Genomic DNA, 16,002 nt, shown 5'->3' with positions numbered 1-16,002 from the left:
CATGGTGGAGGATTACAAATACCTGGGGATACAAATTGACAATAAACTGGACTGGTCAAAGAACACTGAGGCTGTCTACAAGAAGGGACAGAGCCATCTCTATTTCCTGAGGAGACTGAGATCCTTTAACATCTGCCAGATGATGCTGAGGATGTTCTACGAGTCTGTGGTGGCCAGTGCTATCATGTTTGCTGTTGTGTGCTGGGGCAGCAGGCTGAGGGTAGCAGACACCAACAGAATCAACAAACTCATTTGTAACACCAGTGATGTTGTGGGGATGGAACTGGACTCTCTCACAGTGGTGTCTGAAAGGAGGATGCTGTCTAAGTTGCATGCCATCTTGGACAATGTCTCCCATCCACTACATAATGTACTGGGTGGGCACAGGAGTACATTCAGCCAGAGAATAATTCCACCGAGATGCAACACTGAGCGTCATAGGAAGTCATTCCTGCCTGTGGCCATCAAACTTTACAACTCCTCCCGTGGAGGGTCAGACACCCTGAGCCAATAGGCTGGTCCTGGACTTATTTCATAATTTACTGGCATAATTTACATATTACTATTAAACTACTTATGGTTCTATTACTATTATTTATGGTGCAACTGTAACAAAAACCAATTTCCCCCAGGATCAATAAAGTATGACTATGACTATGACTAGACTGCACTATGTTCTCCTCTACAATTACACCAGTTAAACTTTACACCTTCACAATCTTCATACTTAGTTTTCCACAACACTAACTACACCTTAGTTTTCCAGGAGATACTGCCACAAGATGCCCAAATCTCTGGCATTGTGACATCTAAGCGGAGGTGGAATATGCGCTCGTGCATTATAACTAACATACCCCAGACTAACTTTACTAGAAAGCTTCACCTCATCAAAATATATCAATGCAGTTAAACTGTCCATGTTTTCTCTATTTCAAACTACTTGTAATCTCTGCAACACACACAAAAACTGCTGGTGAACACAGCAGGCCAGGCAGCATCTACAGGAAGAGGTACAGTCGACGTTTCGGCCCGAGTCCTGACGAAGGGTCTCGGTCTGAAACGTCGACTGGAACTCTTTCTACAGATGCTGCCTGACCTGCTGCGTTCACCAGAACTTTTGTGTGTGTGTTGCTTGAATTTCCAGCATCTGCAGATATCCTCGCGTTTGCATTTGTAATCTGTTTACATTCTTAATCTCTTCATCGAAATCTCCACCAGAACACCTGTCCTAACACCCCTGATTTGTGGTATTTTCATTAGGCAACACAGATACCATTTTTTTAACCAATTAAAGTCTTCAAATATAATGCCTTCTCACGTTTCTTATCTTAACGATTAGCACATCACCTCCCCTTAAGGTTTGAGCACAATCTATATTCCCTAAAGTAGTTTTCAACACTTCAGTTAATTTCAAAGGAGAAAACATGCAGATGCTGGAAATCCAAGCTACACACATGAAATGCCGGAGGAACTCAGGACTGATGAATGGCCTCGGCCCGAAATGTCGACTGAACTCTTTTCCATAGATGCTGTTGAATTCCTCCAGCATTTTGTGTATTGCTGCAGTTAATTTAATGGCATTGATAAAAGAAAGCTGTTCCGGGTAAAATTTAAACAATACCTTGAAAGCTTCTTTCTTTTTTTTAGTATCCTCTCAAATCTCTTGAAATCATTCCAATATTGTGTTCCTTTTTCTGTTTTGCAGATCTAGATCAACTTCATTCCAACCTCTTACCGCACTCACCCGAACCCTATATGTCCGGTTCCTTTTCCAGACACTCTTCGCCCCCCCATCCCGACCTGAACTTACTTTGTTTCCCATCATCCCCGCACATTCACAGCCAGCGCCACCAACCGCTACCGCTCCTGAGCCAATCAGCAACTCGTACCGTTTTCAGGTACTTTGCTGTCAATCAGGTCTAGGGGCGGAGCTACGAACCGAATGCTCACGTGTTGTAATGACGTCACAAAACTCAATCGTACCTTCCCCCCCAAGTTTATTTTCTGAGCGTCTGTTCAGAGGGTCCAGTGTTGCGGGAGGGACGGGGTGGCTTTAAACCCGGCGTTACACATTCCATGGCATCGTTCTCTCCAAAGTGTTTCAGCTGTTCCTTTGCCTGTCTTCTCCACACAGTCAACCAGACAAACTGAGAGAGTCGGCACGAGTGCTGGGAAAGTGCGGGAGTTCATATCTCACGGCAGCAGTCTCTGTATAATGTTTCGGAGTGACGGATTCGGTCATTGAGTGTAACGTCAAACGGCCTTGAGATACAGACGTCGTGAGGGAAAAGTGAAAATAAAATGTTGAACGTCCCTTGTTCTCGGGAAACTCTCCAGTTTTGGGCTATTTGCACACTAGATTGTCCCATATTATAATCCCGTCTTCATTTGAAGCAGGAGAACGGTCTCCTCGTCGGCGAAATGAACCTCGGTCTGCCGCGTGACAGGCGGGGATACTAACCACTGAACTAACGAGGAATAAACAAGAGTGGGGAATCTGTCACACGGATGTCAGTGTGTAGGAGAACTCATAGAGTCACTCTGATGTTTGTTTGCTGAGTGTAGAGCTGGCGCATTTTACCCATCCTCTCCTCACCGTGTGACTGGACGTGTCTCAGAATTCTTCAGCGATTCAGTCACTTACTGTGTTCAAGGACTGGACAAAGGAGGGGATCCCATTAACGTCTAACTGCGTGTTGTTTGAACGGATATTTATAATCAGGATTTGTTTCCCATTTACTGGTACGTGAAGCAGGAAACCATTTGTAGCCCTTCGAATGTCTCGGGTCGATTCTCCCTTCAGTCGGATCGCAGGTGCTGTGTTTCTCCGGTCTGTCGGAACGTCGCGACACCCACTGGTGGGAAAAGGAACTGCAACAGAGTGAGGAACGATCCTTCAGAAAACAGCTCAGACACTGAGAATCGAGTTACAGAATCTTATAGCACCAGAGACCATTCAGTAACCGAATCTGGTTTGCATCATGGGGAGATGGTGGCATAGCTGCTTCCCAAGCAGTTGACACGGTTTCCATTCCCGGCCATTGCAGGTTGTACACTTTCAGTCTAAAAAAAAACCCTCGCCGAGCACCATGAACGCAGAACTCTAATTCCTGAGCAATTTGTTCTGAGTGAAATTCACTCTAATGGATCAGATGGATTCCTCATGTACGATGGTGGTGGTCCCTCATGTAGGATGTTCAAGGACCCCAAACTGAATGAAAAACACAGCACTAGACCCGGGAGTCCGTTAGTTCCACGGACTCCGCTCGAGGAAACACACACTTTCTGGTCAAATCGAACATACATTTTCCTAACCAAAGACATGACCTGCTCCAGATATTCTCTCGTTCCCTCTTTCATCCGGCAGAAAGTACAAAAGCCTGAAAGCACGCGTCACAGTCTCAGGGATAGTTTCAGTCCCACTGTTGTGTCTATTGAATGGTTTCCCGTAAGATAGGATGGACGTTTGACCTCACAATCCACCACGGTACGAAGCTGCACCTTATTATTTACCTGCGCCGTCCTTTCTCTGTCCCTGTTACACTTCATTCTGCATTTTGTTATTGCTTCACCTTGTTCTCTCCCAATACAGTGTGTAATCGTTTGATCTCTCTGAACAGTGAGAATGAGAAGCGCTTAACTGTATTTCGGTACAGTATGTGACTGAAACACGTAGAACACATTCAATTCTCACTGAGCCCGTTGCGGCAGCAGTAGGGAGAGCCGGCCTCCGGACAGCGCAGAGTTTCCCAGCTGGCAATGAAACGCAGCAGGAAAAGAAGAGCTGAGATCACAGAGAGGGAGCAGAGAGAGAGGGTTTCACTGAACTCCCGTCGAAGGGAAGATTCAAACTTCTTCCGAGTAGACATCCCCTATTGACATCAATGGATCTGGGGTTGAGAGGGTGAAAATTCCTCGGCATTCACATCAGCGAGGATCTCACGAGGTCTGTAAATACCGGCTGCGTGGTGAAAAAGGCACAGCAGCGCCTCTTTCACCCCAGACGGTTGAAGAAATTTGGTATGGGTCCCCAAATCCTAAGGACTTTCTACAGGCACAGAATTCAGAGCACCGTGACTGGCTGCATCACTGCCTGGTATGGGAACTGTACTTCCCTCAATCGCAGGACTCTGCAGAGAGTGGTGCGAACAGCCCAGCGCATCTGTAGAAGTGAACCTCCCACTACTCAGGACATTTACAGAGACAGGTTTGTAAAAGTGGTCCGAAGGATCGTTGAGAACCCGAGTGACCCGAATCTCAAATTGTTCCAGCTGTTACCATCCGGGAAACGGTACCGCAGCATAAAAGCCGGGACCAACAGGCTCCGGGAGAGCTTTTTCCACCAGGCCATCAGACTGATTAATTCAAGCTGATACAATCGTATTTCTGTCATATTGACTGTAATAAATATAGTAATATCTATTACATATTCTATAAATTGCACATTGCACATTTAAACGGAGACGTAACGTAAAGATTTTTACTCCTCATGTATGTGAAGGACGTAATTAATAAAGTCAATTTAATTCAATCCAATTCCATGGAAGAGACTTCGTCGTGCACTAGTCGAATCACAAACGAGAAAATGTGCAGCAGATGCTGGAAATCCAAGCAACACACAAAAAATGCTGGAGGAACTCAGCAGGCCAGGCTGCTTCATGATCTTGAAGAAGGGTTTCGGCCTGAAACACCGACTGTGTACTTTATTCCGCAGATACTGCTGAACATTTTCTCGTTTACAAGAGAGAGAGAAAAAAATTACCGGAATACTAGCGTCCCTGGGTGGGCTGGAACCATCAACCTTTCGGTTAACAGCGGAGCGCGCTCACCGATTGCGCCACAGAGACAAGAATTAAACAAGTACGAATAAATGACTCATTTCAATTGAAATGCGGTTTCCTCTATAGACGTATGATGTGACACATTGGTGTTTCAAAACATGAAGATGAATATCTGCTGCCGCCAACAGAGAATATAGCAGAGGATGATTTCGATCCATCGACCTCTGGGTTATGGGCCCAGCACGCTTCCGCTGCGCCACTCTGCTACAGGGATTATTAAGAATTGTAGAACTGTGAATGTTGCGCGATGTTTTGTGGGAATGTGTGTATGTGTTTATGCCTGTGTCTGTAAATGTCTGGGTCTGGTTCTCTGTCTGTATATGCCTGTGTCTGTACTTGTCATGGCCTGGGTCTGTGCCAGTATATGTCTGGGTCCATTCCGTCTCTTTCTCGTATACAAACTCAAACGTACTTCATTTCTTTTGTTCATTCCCTGTTTTTCCTCTTTCTCTTTTTCTCCACCTTTCTTTCTTGCTTCCCCACTTTCTGGCCCACCCGGTTATTATCTCCGTGTCTTTTATGTTCTATCCCGTCTTGCACCACGTTCCCGATATTTCACCCGTGAAATATGTTTTTCTTTACTTAATTGTCTAGACGGACAATTCATCCAACTGGTCGGCTCATTTTTAATAAATAGCGACGTTTTCAGCCGAGGTGCCATTAACTTCCTAATCCTGTCCTGATGATTGAATGAATGTCGGAGTTGCTTCAGTGTTGAACCCGCAGTTCACCTTGTGAGCGGAACTCGCGACGTTGATGTACTGCAAACACTCACCTCAAACGCAGCAACTCCTCCACCGGGATTACCTGTTGCTGTCATGTTCAGACCATCACGGCCGGACCAGTGAGTGACAGATGGGGAGATGTGGAGTATCGCTGATGCTTCGCACCTCCCTGCCACGCGGGGCGGGTTTTCCATTTCACCACCACAGCTTTGTAACTGAAACAGTAAGGGTCGGGTTTTAACTCTCCACGTGGGACGGTGTGAAGACAGGCAGGCAGTTGCTTATCCCCTGGCCTGCTGAGTTACTCCGGCATTTTGTGTGTGTTGCTCGGAATTTCAACATCTGGGGTTTCCCACCGATATTTCAATTCAGAGTCACGAACCTGGAGATGGGGTTTGAATTCCTTGACTGTCCATCGCCTCCCTCTGGTGCTCCTCCTCCGTTTGCTTTCTTCCATGGCCTTCTGTCCTTTCCTATCAGACTCCCTCTTTTCCAGTCCTGTATCTCTTTCGCAAAACAACTTCCCAACTGTTTGCTCTGCCCAGCCCCTCCCGGTTTCACCACTCACTTGGCTTCATCCTTTCCTTTCCCTACATTTTAATTCTACCACTCATCTTTTTATTGCTCCAGTCCTGCTGAAGGATCTCGGCCTGAAACGTCGACTGTTCTCTTTTCCATAGATGCTGCCTGTTCCTCCAGCATTTTGTGTGTGTTGATCCGTGTCTTCTGTCTCACTTGGCAAACCGCTGAATCTGCTTCCTCATAACATCTCCCAAAATCCTTGATTGGATTAGATTATGAGGACACTCCGTCCTCGTTTATTGTCATTTAGTAATGCCTGCATTAAGAAATGATACAATGTTTCTCCAGTATGATATCACGGAAACACAAGACAGACCAAGACTAAAACTGACCAAAAAAACCACATAATTATAACAGACATGTATAGTTACAACAGTGCAAAGCAAAACCGTCATTTGATACAGAGCAGGCCATGGGCACGGTAAAAAAAAGTCTCAAAGTCCCGATAGCCCCATCATCTCACGCAGACGGTAGAAGGATGAAAAACTCTACCTGCCATGAACCTCCAGCGCTGCAAACTTGCCGATGCAGCACCCTGGAAGCATTCGATCACAGCTGATTCTGAGTCCGTCCAAAAACTTCGAGCCTCCGATCAGCCCTCCGACACCGAGCACCGGGCACCATCTCTGCCGAGAGCTTCGACCCTGGCCCCCGCCGCCAAGCAACAGGCAAAGCTGAGGATTCGGGGCCCTCCCCTCTGGAGATTCTGGATCGCACAGTCGAGCGGCAGTGAAATAGGCATTTCAGAAATTTCACCAGATGTTCCTCTGTGCTTCTCACGGCCGCCTCCATCAAATCAGGATTGTGCACGGCACTCTACTTGACAGATTACAGATATTCATTCCGGAGTGGCCACTGCGTGCTGCGTCGTGCAGCCATCTTCTCCGCTTTTTAAGTAGATATTCTGAGAAATGTTCTTATGTTGTAAATATAAAATTCGGATTGATTAATTCAATAAAAGCTATTAATACATACCAAAACCAGCCACAGAAAATGTAATTAAAGTACCTTTTTTGATTAACGAAATTGACCCTTTCCCACCCAGAGGCAGACTCTTGATATGAATTGTTTCTCTGGTCTGGGAATGAGTTCCCAAATATTAAATTGAAATTATATCTGCTGGTGAATCTCACACCCACACAAACAACACACACAGAGACAAACATACACACACAGGCACACACAGACACACACTAGTGGCGCACACACACACACACACACACACACACACACACGCACATTTACGCTGGAAAACTGAAAATGTAAATGTGACAAGGGAATATAAAAAAAAACAGGTCTGGAAATACCTCAGAGGACCTGTCTAAATATTCGTTGCATGGGGACATCAATAAATACGCGATGGTCATAACCTCCTGGCAGCGTGTTATGCCTTTCAAGAGACGGTGCTGTGGAAGACAACAACGTAAGAAGCACTGGAAACATTTTTAGGTAGTTGAGCTATCACGGAAGTAGCGTTATAGGAGTGAGGTGATAAACTCAGCTCACGAAATTAAATGAAAGAAGTGAGAAGGGAATCTATGCCAAAAGCTAAGCGAGAGCGCAGTGCGGATGGTGAGGGTCGAGGGAGCAGCAGCGAGGGAAGGATGAAGGGGGAAATATAACTTCCTCAGTGTTATCATTTCAGATTCTCTCTCCTGGGCCCGGCACATACCTCCTGTTACAAAGAAGGCACGGCAGCGCTCTGCATGTCATCTAAAAGTTTGACAGACTTCAATAGATGTGTGGTGGAGACTAATCATTTCATGCTGTCGGTATTTATTGATTATTGATTTATTATTAATATTTTGTTTGTTCTTTCTTCTATTTGCATAGTTTATAGTCTTTTGCACATTGCTCGTTTGCTGTCTATCTTGAGTGCGGTCTTTCATTGATTCTCTTGTGTTTCATTGTATGTACGGTGGATGCTCATGTGGTTACCAGTATATACTTCGGTAATAAATTTAGTTTAATCTTTCAACTTTGAACTTTAAGGAGAGGGATTCATTTGGTGAGACGCGGATGCTGTTTCACACTGTTGGGTAGGAGGCGAAAAGATTGGCGCAGACCCACAGCTTTATTCTCTGGGACAGGAGTGTGGCAGAGGACTGCACCGAACGGAATGCATTATCGACGGACAGTGAAGAGAGGAATCTGTGGCATTCATTGCTGAGGAAGCCAAGTAATTTGGTATATTAAAAGCGGACGGCTCTGGAGGAAAAGTTACTGGGTCTATTTAAAGCGGACGCAGGTAAGTTCTGAAACATTAAGAGTGTCACACATTATGGGAAGACGGCAGGAGAATAGGGTTGGCAGGGATAATAAATCAGCCACGGGCCCAATCACATAACACTGCTCCTGTGTCTGATGCTGTCATTGACTGATAGCATTGATTCTGAGATACTGTATTCATGTGGATCATTGTGTCCAATTGTTCAAAGAAGATTTAATCAAACTAATCAACTGCAGTAATGAAACTGAATTTACATTACTTCGAGGTAAACTGTGCACTAAACCTCTGCACTATATCAGAAACTGACAGTTACAGATTGAACCCCCACGCTCTCAGTTTCTACCAAAGACTGATGGATACAGAATGAACCCCATACTCTTACACTGTAGTAGACAGTGAAAGGCACAGAATGAACCCCTCACTCTCATACTGTACCAGAGACTGACAGGTACAGAATAAACCCCACACTCTCATACTGTACCAGAGACTGACAGGTACAGAATGAACCCCACACTCTCACACTGTACCAGAGACTGACAGGCACAGAATGAACTCCCAGTCTCATCTGCAGCAGAGATTGACAGGTACGAAATTAAACCCACACTCTCACACTGTACCAGAGACTGACAGGTACAGAATGAACCCCCAGTCTCACCTGCACCAAAGATTGACAGGTACGAAATGAAACCACCACTCTCACACTGTACAGAGGCTGTTGTGTACAAATGTTTTTGACCTGCCTGTTTTGTGAAAGGTACGCAAATTTACTGCTAAACCCTGCACCATGCCTACTTGTTACCTCTTGAATAAATCCACCCATCACGTGATCATGACTTGTCTCTGACTTTCTAAAATGAGATTACACTGTACCGTTGTCCTCTCAAACTGAATTTCTAACATTGTATTTGCCTCCTTACTCCCAACTCAAGCTGCAAGTCAATATTTGGGGAATCCTGCAGAAGGACACCTAACTCCATTTGTACCTAATGTCTGAATTTTCTCCTTATTGAAAAATCAGTTAACAAGAAAATATATTATTTGTAAAATAATGCTTAATAATGGACTCCAACATCATGTTAAACACTGAAATCAGGCCATATGGCTGTTGCTCCCTTCCATTCTTCGAAAGGTGGAGGGAGAGTTTCAATTTTCCATTTTCCGGAAACATTTCTGAATCTAGTGATTCTTGAAAAGACGCAACTAATGCTTCCACCAACCGTCCAGCTACCTCTTTCATATCTCTGCAGTGAAGCCCATCTGGCCCAGATGATTCCGCTTCTCAAGCGCGTTAGCCTGTTCAGTTATGGGAAGCGACGGGACGACACCAAGTGACCGGGGCGTCGAGGCGAGGAATAGGTGGATACGCGGGACAAAAATGTTCAAAAGACTGGGGAATGTATCGCCCCATGATTAACTCGGTTGTGGGATACAGATGCAGGCACAGCGTCTCTGGCTATGGAGAACAGCGACCTGATCCTTCTTTCTGCAGAAAGTGATATTAATAGCCAGCGGTGGAATGAGAATGATGTGCCTACATATTTTGACAGTTTTGAGGATTTCGCTCTCTGCGATAGACTGGGACACGAGCGTGTACCTTGATACACCAGGGACGAGCGACGTATGATGCTTTAATCATGAAAAGAATGCAAACAACACTTAAAGGGCAAATTAGGAGAGGAAAGGAAAGTATAAGTTTGCTTTGGCAGACAACTGGAAAGAGAATCCCAAGGAATTCTACAGATATTTTAAGAGCAAAAGGATAGCGAGGGACAACATTGGCCTTCACGATGGTCAGCGTGGTCATCTGTAAATGTAACCAAAGGAGATTAGGGAGAACTTAAAATATTTTTTTTTACTTTAATTTTCTCAGGAAACGGACGCACAATCTAACTAAGATAAAACTTTAGTGAGGTCATGGGCAATACTCTGATTGCAAAAGAGGGCGCAAATTGGAGTCTAAATACTTCATGGCCTCGTAAGGTATCCTTTTGTCCTTGTTGAAGGTTAGTGCAGAAATAGCAGGGGCCATCGCAGATATATTTCAAATATCCCTAACCACGGGCGATGTTCAGAAGGTTTGTTGTTCTGTTGTTTAAGAAAGGTTCCTTGAAATTACAAGCCGTTGAATCTGAAATCAGCAACGGTTAAATAGTTGAAATATTCTCGAGAAACGGACATATACAGAACATATATATTTGGATAGGCAACGCCTGAGCTGAGACAGTCAACATGACTGTGTCCATAATAGCTTGCGTTTAACCAGTCTAATGGAGTTTTTGAGCATCTTACAAGGGGAGTTGATGAGGAAGACGGTCACACTGGATCTTTGGAACTAAGCGCTGTAGCAAGCAGACTCAGAAGGATTAAACAAAACTAGGAATGTTATTAACAAAACAGACAAAGCAGCAGAACTTATAAGGTCTTTGATAGCTCAGAATAACTCGGCTGGAAATTCACTGGGGAAGGATCAGGGCCAACTGTTGCCCGAGAGATTAGCGCTGCCATTTTACATACACTGCAGGGCAGTAAAGAATCTGTGCACAGCTATATAAAACCCTTGACTCTTGAAAAGCTTACAAGAAGCCATCCTGATAAGTCACAAGTCCAAGGACACTTAATTTAACACCTGAAAAGTCTCGAGGAGAACTGATTGGAAGTATCCAAGAACTATTGCAACTTAGTGAGATTCTGTCCTCCAAAGCCCCAGAGCTCAGGGTGAAAGTCACCGACCTGAAACGTGATCTCTGATTCTCCCTCCATAGACGCTGTCTGAGTTGTGGGATATTTCCGGCAGTTTCAGATTTTACTTCAGTAATAGTCCTGTTTTCTCCGACCCCGGGATCAATACACTCCCCATTGTCATGGTCTGGTCCGTGAGGTCCGCATTCCGGTTTACAGTCCGATCTATCGATCCTTGTTCCGGGTTTTCCTCTTTTCTCCTTTGTTCTGTTGAGTGCCTTAATTGAGGCACCCGATTCTCATTTCGGTCTGCCACATAAATACCTCTGCAAACCAGGGATTGTTTGCTGGACTGTCCCCTTCCCTTCCTGCCTGAAACCTTCGCCTGCATCCTCGTCAGTATCCCCATCAAGTTCAACCGCTGGAGTGAGAGTGGAGCATTGCTACGCCAAGAGAAGAAACTACCTATCGTTGAGTTTGGAACTGTCTCTTTTTGTCCCCGTGTTTAGTGTCCGTGTTCTGTGTCCGTGCTCCCTTTCTGCTGCCGTACCTAGATACAATACGTGACAAAAGCTTCTCTTTCATACTACTCATAGACATCACATCATTACACAGTCATTGAGAGAGAACAAGGTAAATCAATAATAAAATGCAGAATAAAGTGCAACAGCGACAGAGAAAGCACAGTGCGGGTAAACAATAAGGTGGAGTGTCATAACAGGTAGATTGTGAGGTCAAGCGTCCATCTTTTTTCACAAGGAAACCATTCAATAGACAGAACAGCGAGATTGAAATTATCCCCCTGAATGTGGTAAGTGTTTCCTTTTCCGTGATCATTCTGCTGGAATCTAATTGGTTTCATTCCACAAAAATTATCATGGTGTTTGGGAAGAGAATTGAACAAGGATCAAGTATGATCGCACTGGATGGTGGAGCAGACTCGGGGCCGAATGACTGTGGCCATCAGCCATTACCTGTGTTGCACTGCTCAGTTGTGATATGCAGGAAGGTTTGGACCTGAACACTTCTGCATTTTAAGTGGGGATGTGGCTCAGTGGAAGAGCGCATGCTTTGCATGTATGAGGTCTCGGGTTCAATCCCCGGCATCTCCACGCTAGTGAGCTTTGAATTTGAACATTGCAAAGCTCAAATCCAATCGTCAGGTTTGCAGTCAGCACAATGATGCGTTGAATCTCAACGTGGACAAGACTAAAGAGATGATTCATTAGGCCAGGGGACCGCTCATTACCGCAAATAAACGGCTCCTCAAGAGAGAGAGAGAGTGGACCACCAAACCCGCCCTCTGAACGCCACAGAGAACAGCAAGAAAGCGCACCGGTGTGTCCACTTCCTGGCTTCAGTGAGACTTCCCCAACCCCTCTTCAATCTGTTTTTATTTCACAGGAGCATCATTGAGAGAGCTCTAACCAGTTGGTAAACCGTCTGGTACGAGAATCGCAAGACATCCGACGGCAGGACTCTACAGAGGGGAGAGAGGACTGCGACAGCAGCTCACTTTCACATTAAGACCCAGTGATTTGCGGACTATTGAAAACTGACGGAATTCTGATCTTCATTCGATCATCTGGACGGATTGGGAAGTGAACGAGATTCGGGACTGGACAAAATAAATCCCGGAGTGTGGGTGTATTCTCCGCTGCACCTCAGACTGCGGTCGCTGCTCGTTACGTCGAAGGCTGACCGAAATAGCATCCACAAATGGAGGAGAAATTCAGCGGGCCAGGCGGCATCTCGCACGAAACATCGACTGTTTACTCTTCCCCAGAGATGCTGTCTGACCTGGTGATTTGCTCCGGCATTCTGTGCTTGGGATTTCCAGCACCCGTGTTTATAGCCTAAATAACAGCCCGCTGACAGAGAGAAGGAAGGCAAGGAGACACAGAGGGAGATAACCAGTGTGTCTGACTGCAGGGCCGTAGGAATAGGGTCAGAATGATAATGAAAATCAGATCCGTTGCTGAAATGTCGGGGTCGAGATATCTGGCTGGGTCGGAGCACAGAGACCGGATAATAACCGGACGGGGCAGGAAGTGATGAACAGGGAAAGGAGGACGGGCAGGAAGGTAAAAGCGTGAGAGAGACACGAGGGAAATTAGACAGGGAAAATAATCCAACAAACAAAACAATAGATAATCGGGGTAAAGCGTCAAAATTAACAAATAGAAAGACAGGAGAGGAACAGAGATATTTACCTATCAGCAGAATGGCGCGGCGGGAATGTGATGGGCCCGTTATCCAGAGGCCGACAAATCGAAACCATCGTCTGCTATTCCTCAGCAGAATATTTTACCGCAAATCGCTGTCACGTCACCTGCGTACACAGCACACATTTCACTTAAAAAGAAAAACTTGTACTTCTAACGGAAATTTCCGTCCACTCACTTCACCACTTTCTGAGATTTGTTGAGAACTTCGAGGGTAAAACGACAATTGCTGTTGTACTCAGCGTTTGTCCAACACATCTTGTTCTCCGCTACATGAAGCTGTGTCTGGTATTGAACAGATTGAACAGAAAATACTGGAAATACTCATCACCTCAAGAAACATTTGTGAGTGATGACACGGCATTAAACTTTCTGATCGTTACACTTAATTGGAAATGGTGGGAGAAAAAGAGAGCTTTCAGTGTCAAAGAAGGTGAGAAGTTGTGTGGGAAGTGAAAAGGGGGACATCTCAGATAGGGCGAGACCAATACACGATGAGTTAAGACAAATCGGAAAGAGAAACACTGGGCTAAAATAGCAGACGAACTACGGGCAGAAATTTTCATTTCATAGAGAAGGATGTAATGTGGCTGAGTGATTCCAGACCGAGGCGTTTATGAGACAAGTGCTGAAAAACAGGTGCAACACACGGCGATCGCCGGGAATCGAACCCGGGTGAGCTGCTTGAAAGGCAGCTGTGCTCATCCCTATACCACTGTCGCTCCATGTTGCGGGAGTTTCGAGGAGTGAAGCGGCTCCCATGCTCCATGTGATTCCACCAGATCCCGAGCTGCTCTCTGTCGGATCAGTCCTCACTCTGCAGCAGGTTTTATTCCTGCAAATGGCGCCGGCCTCACGCATCATCAAATGGGAAAACAAATTCTGATTGTCCATGTTCTTTAGGAAAGCCGATGAATATGTAAGTATGAGTTGAGTTTAGGAATAAATAAAATAACCACCAACAACCACATTGCTGGGATTATACTGCAATTCTCTCCATTTTGAGGAGCAGATCTGCTGGCAAATCACACAGAAATGTCATATTGTAGATAGGGTTACAGCAATCAGACATTTCAACTTCTCCAAAACTAACCAGATCATTTTTTGTGCAAGATAAGAAATGGAATTTTTGAAGTGCATCTGGAAGAGTATTTTTGTTCCTGTTCATCGATAGTCCTATCGAACTTGGTTAGGAAATTCACTCTGTAACTTGTAAATACAGTAATCAAAACTCGCACTTTAATGTCTCTGCATAAACAACAACGTAACTGTGTCGACACCGGGCCAACAACTTAGGACAGGAATTCTGCTGTTCCCGCTATACCAATACTCACTCAGACTAATTTTCTCACCTATATCACCAAACTGAGGCATCTCAGTTGGCCAAGTGATCCATCCTTTCTTCTCCCAGTCAGTGACTTGGGAGTTCTTCCTTGCGATGGTGGGTTTCAGGAAAGAGTTATCGCTGCTAGCACATTCGAAGTTTCCACTTTTATATTCATATTTTCCAGTTCAGTTATCCCATTCCAGTGTCATTGACTGTAGGCCATCTGATTGGCTTGAATTCTCCTTTCTGGTGACTCTGCTCCAGGTCAGCATCCATTTATTGCCCTTTTCTCAGCAAGCGTCAATCGGTAATTTATGGTTCTTTGTTCACTTCAAGAACCAGTTTGTGTCATGGTCCGGTCCGTGAAGTCTGCATTCCGGTTCACAGTCCAGTCCGTGGACTCAGTATTCCGGGTCTTCCAGCTGTCCCTTGTTTTGATTGAGTTAATCATAGGCACGTGATTCCCATCTTGGGTCTTGGAATATAAGTAGCCTTGGGGTTGAGTATAGGCTGCTGGTTCGTCTTGCCAAGATACCCTGGGAGCAACCTGCCTGTGGAAGGCGGGAGCGGCCACTTCCCATCTTTTGGTCCGCGTTGGAGAACCATCGCTTCATGGAGCCTTGCTGTCGGTAGTCGGAGCTGTCTTTATGGTATGGATTCGGCTCTTTCCAGGGCCAGCTGAGTGGCTGCCAGCCACTCTGAGCTAGGTAGGGATCCGGTTGTTTCCGTAGCCAGCTGAGGTTGCTGGCCGAACTGCGACTTGGAGCAACCCCGATGCAGAGGTGGAACTTCCTGTAGTTCTTCGGTGTTTGTCTCTTCTTGTCCTCGTCTCCGTGGGGGTAAGTCAGGCCGTTTCTTCCGTTCCCTGCTGGGGGATCTGTCTTGTCTTGTCCACGCCTCCGTGGGGTAAGTCAGGCAGTTCTGCCGTTGCCCTGCATGGGGTCCTGTCTTGTCTTGTCTTTGCCTCTGTCGGGTAAGTCCAGTCGTTCTGCCGTTACCCGACAGATGGACCTGTCCCACCTTGGTGTGCAGATAAAGTTGAGTTGCGGCTTGTCTAAGGTTAAGTCCCAGCTCTCTGTCTGTGTACTGTACTGTCCTGTCTCATGTTGGTGTGTTAAAGATGAGTCCTGGCTTTTTGAAGTATAAGTCCCGGCTCTATGTTGATGTACAGTTCCCAGTCTGTCTCCGAGTTTCAGCCTTCGAGTTATCAGCCTCCACAAGCCTCAAGTGCCAAGACCCCAGCCAGCAGGCTTCTGGACTCTAGATCCCAGCCATGTGTTCTGTAGTCATGTCACGTCATGTCCTTGCCTGGTTCTAGGGCCCGAGCCCGAATCAAGACCCAGGTTCTGTGCCATTGTCCAGAATCTGGCTCGGAGCCCAAGCTCAGTGTATA

The 16,002-nt window shown here is 45.7% G+C and overlaps 2 protein-coding genes and 1 non-coding gene across 3 annotated transcripts in view; 2 read left to right on the top strand and 1 right to left on the bottom strand.

Annotated features, from left to right (window-relative positions):
• The window catches only part of LOC140188978 (uncharacterized), a 595,826-nt gene that overhangs the window by 34,097 nt on the left and 545,727 nt on the right, over positions 1 to 16,002 (top strand). The gene's annotated exons all lie outside the window — the stretch shown is intronic.
• LOC140188979 (uncharacterized) overlaps positions 1 to 16,002 on the bottom strand; it is a 507,794-nt gene that overhangs the window by 409,091 nt on the left and 82,701 nt on the right. The gene's annotated exons all lie outside the window — the stretch shown is intronic.
• Positions 12,098 to 12,169, top strand: trnaa-ugc (transfer RNA alanine (anticodon UGC)). Its single transcript has one exon. It is a non-coding gene; the product is annotated as a tRNA-Ala (tRNA).

Source organism: Mobula birostris, chromosome 28, assembly GCF_030028105.1.
Source record: "Mobula birostris isolate sMobBir1 chromosome 28, sMobBir1.hap1, whole genome shotgun sequence".
NCBI classification, from domain to species: Eukaryota; Metazoa; Chordata; class Chondrichthyes; order Myliobatiformes; family Myliobatidae; genus Mobula; species Mobula birostris.
The sequence above is the reverse complement of the archived record's forward strand: the minus strand, read 5'-3'. Positions and strand labels throughout refer to the sequence as shown.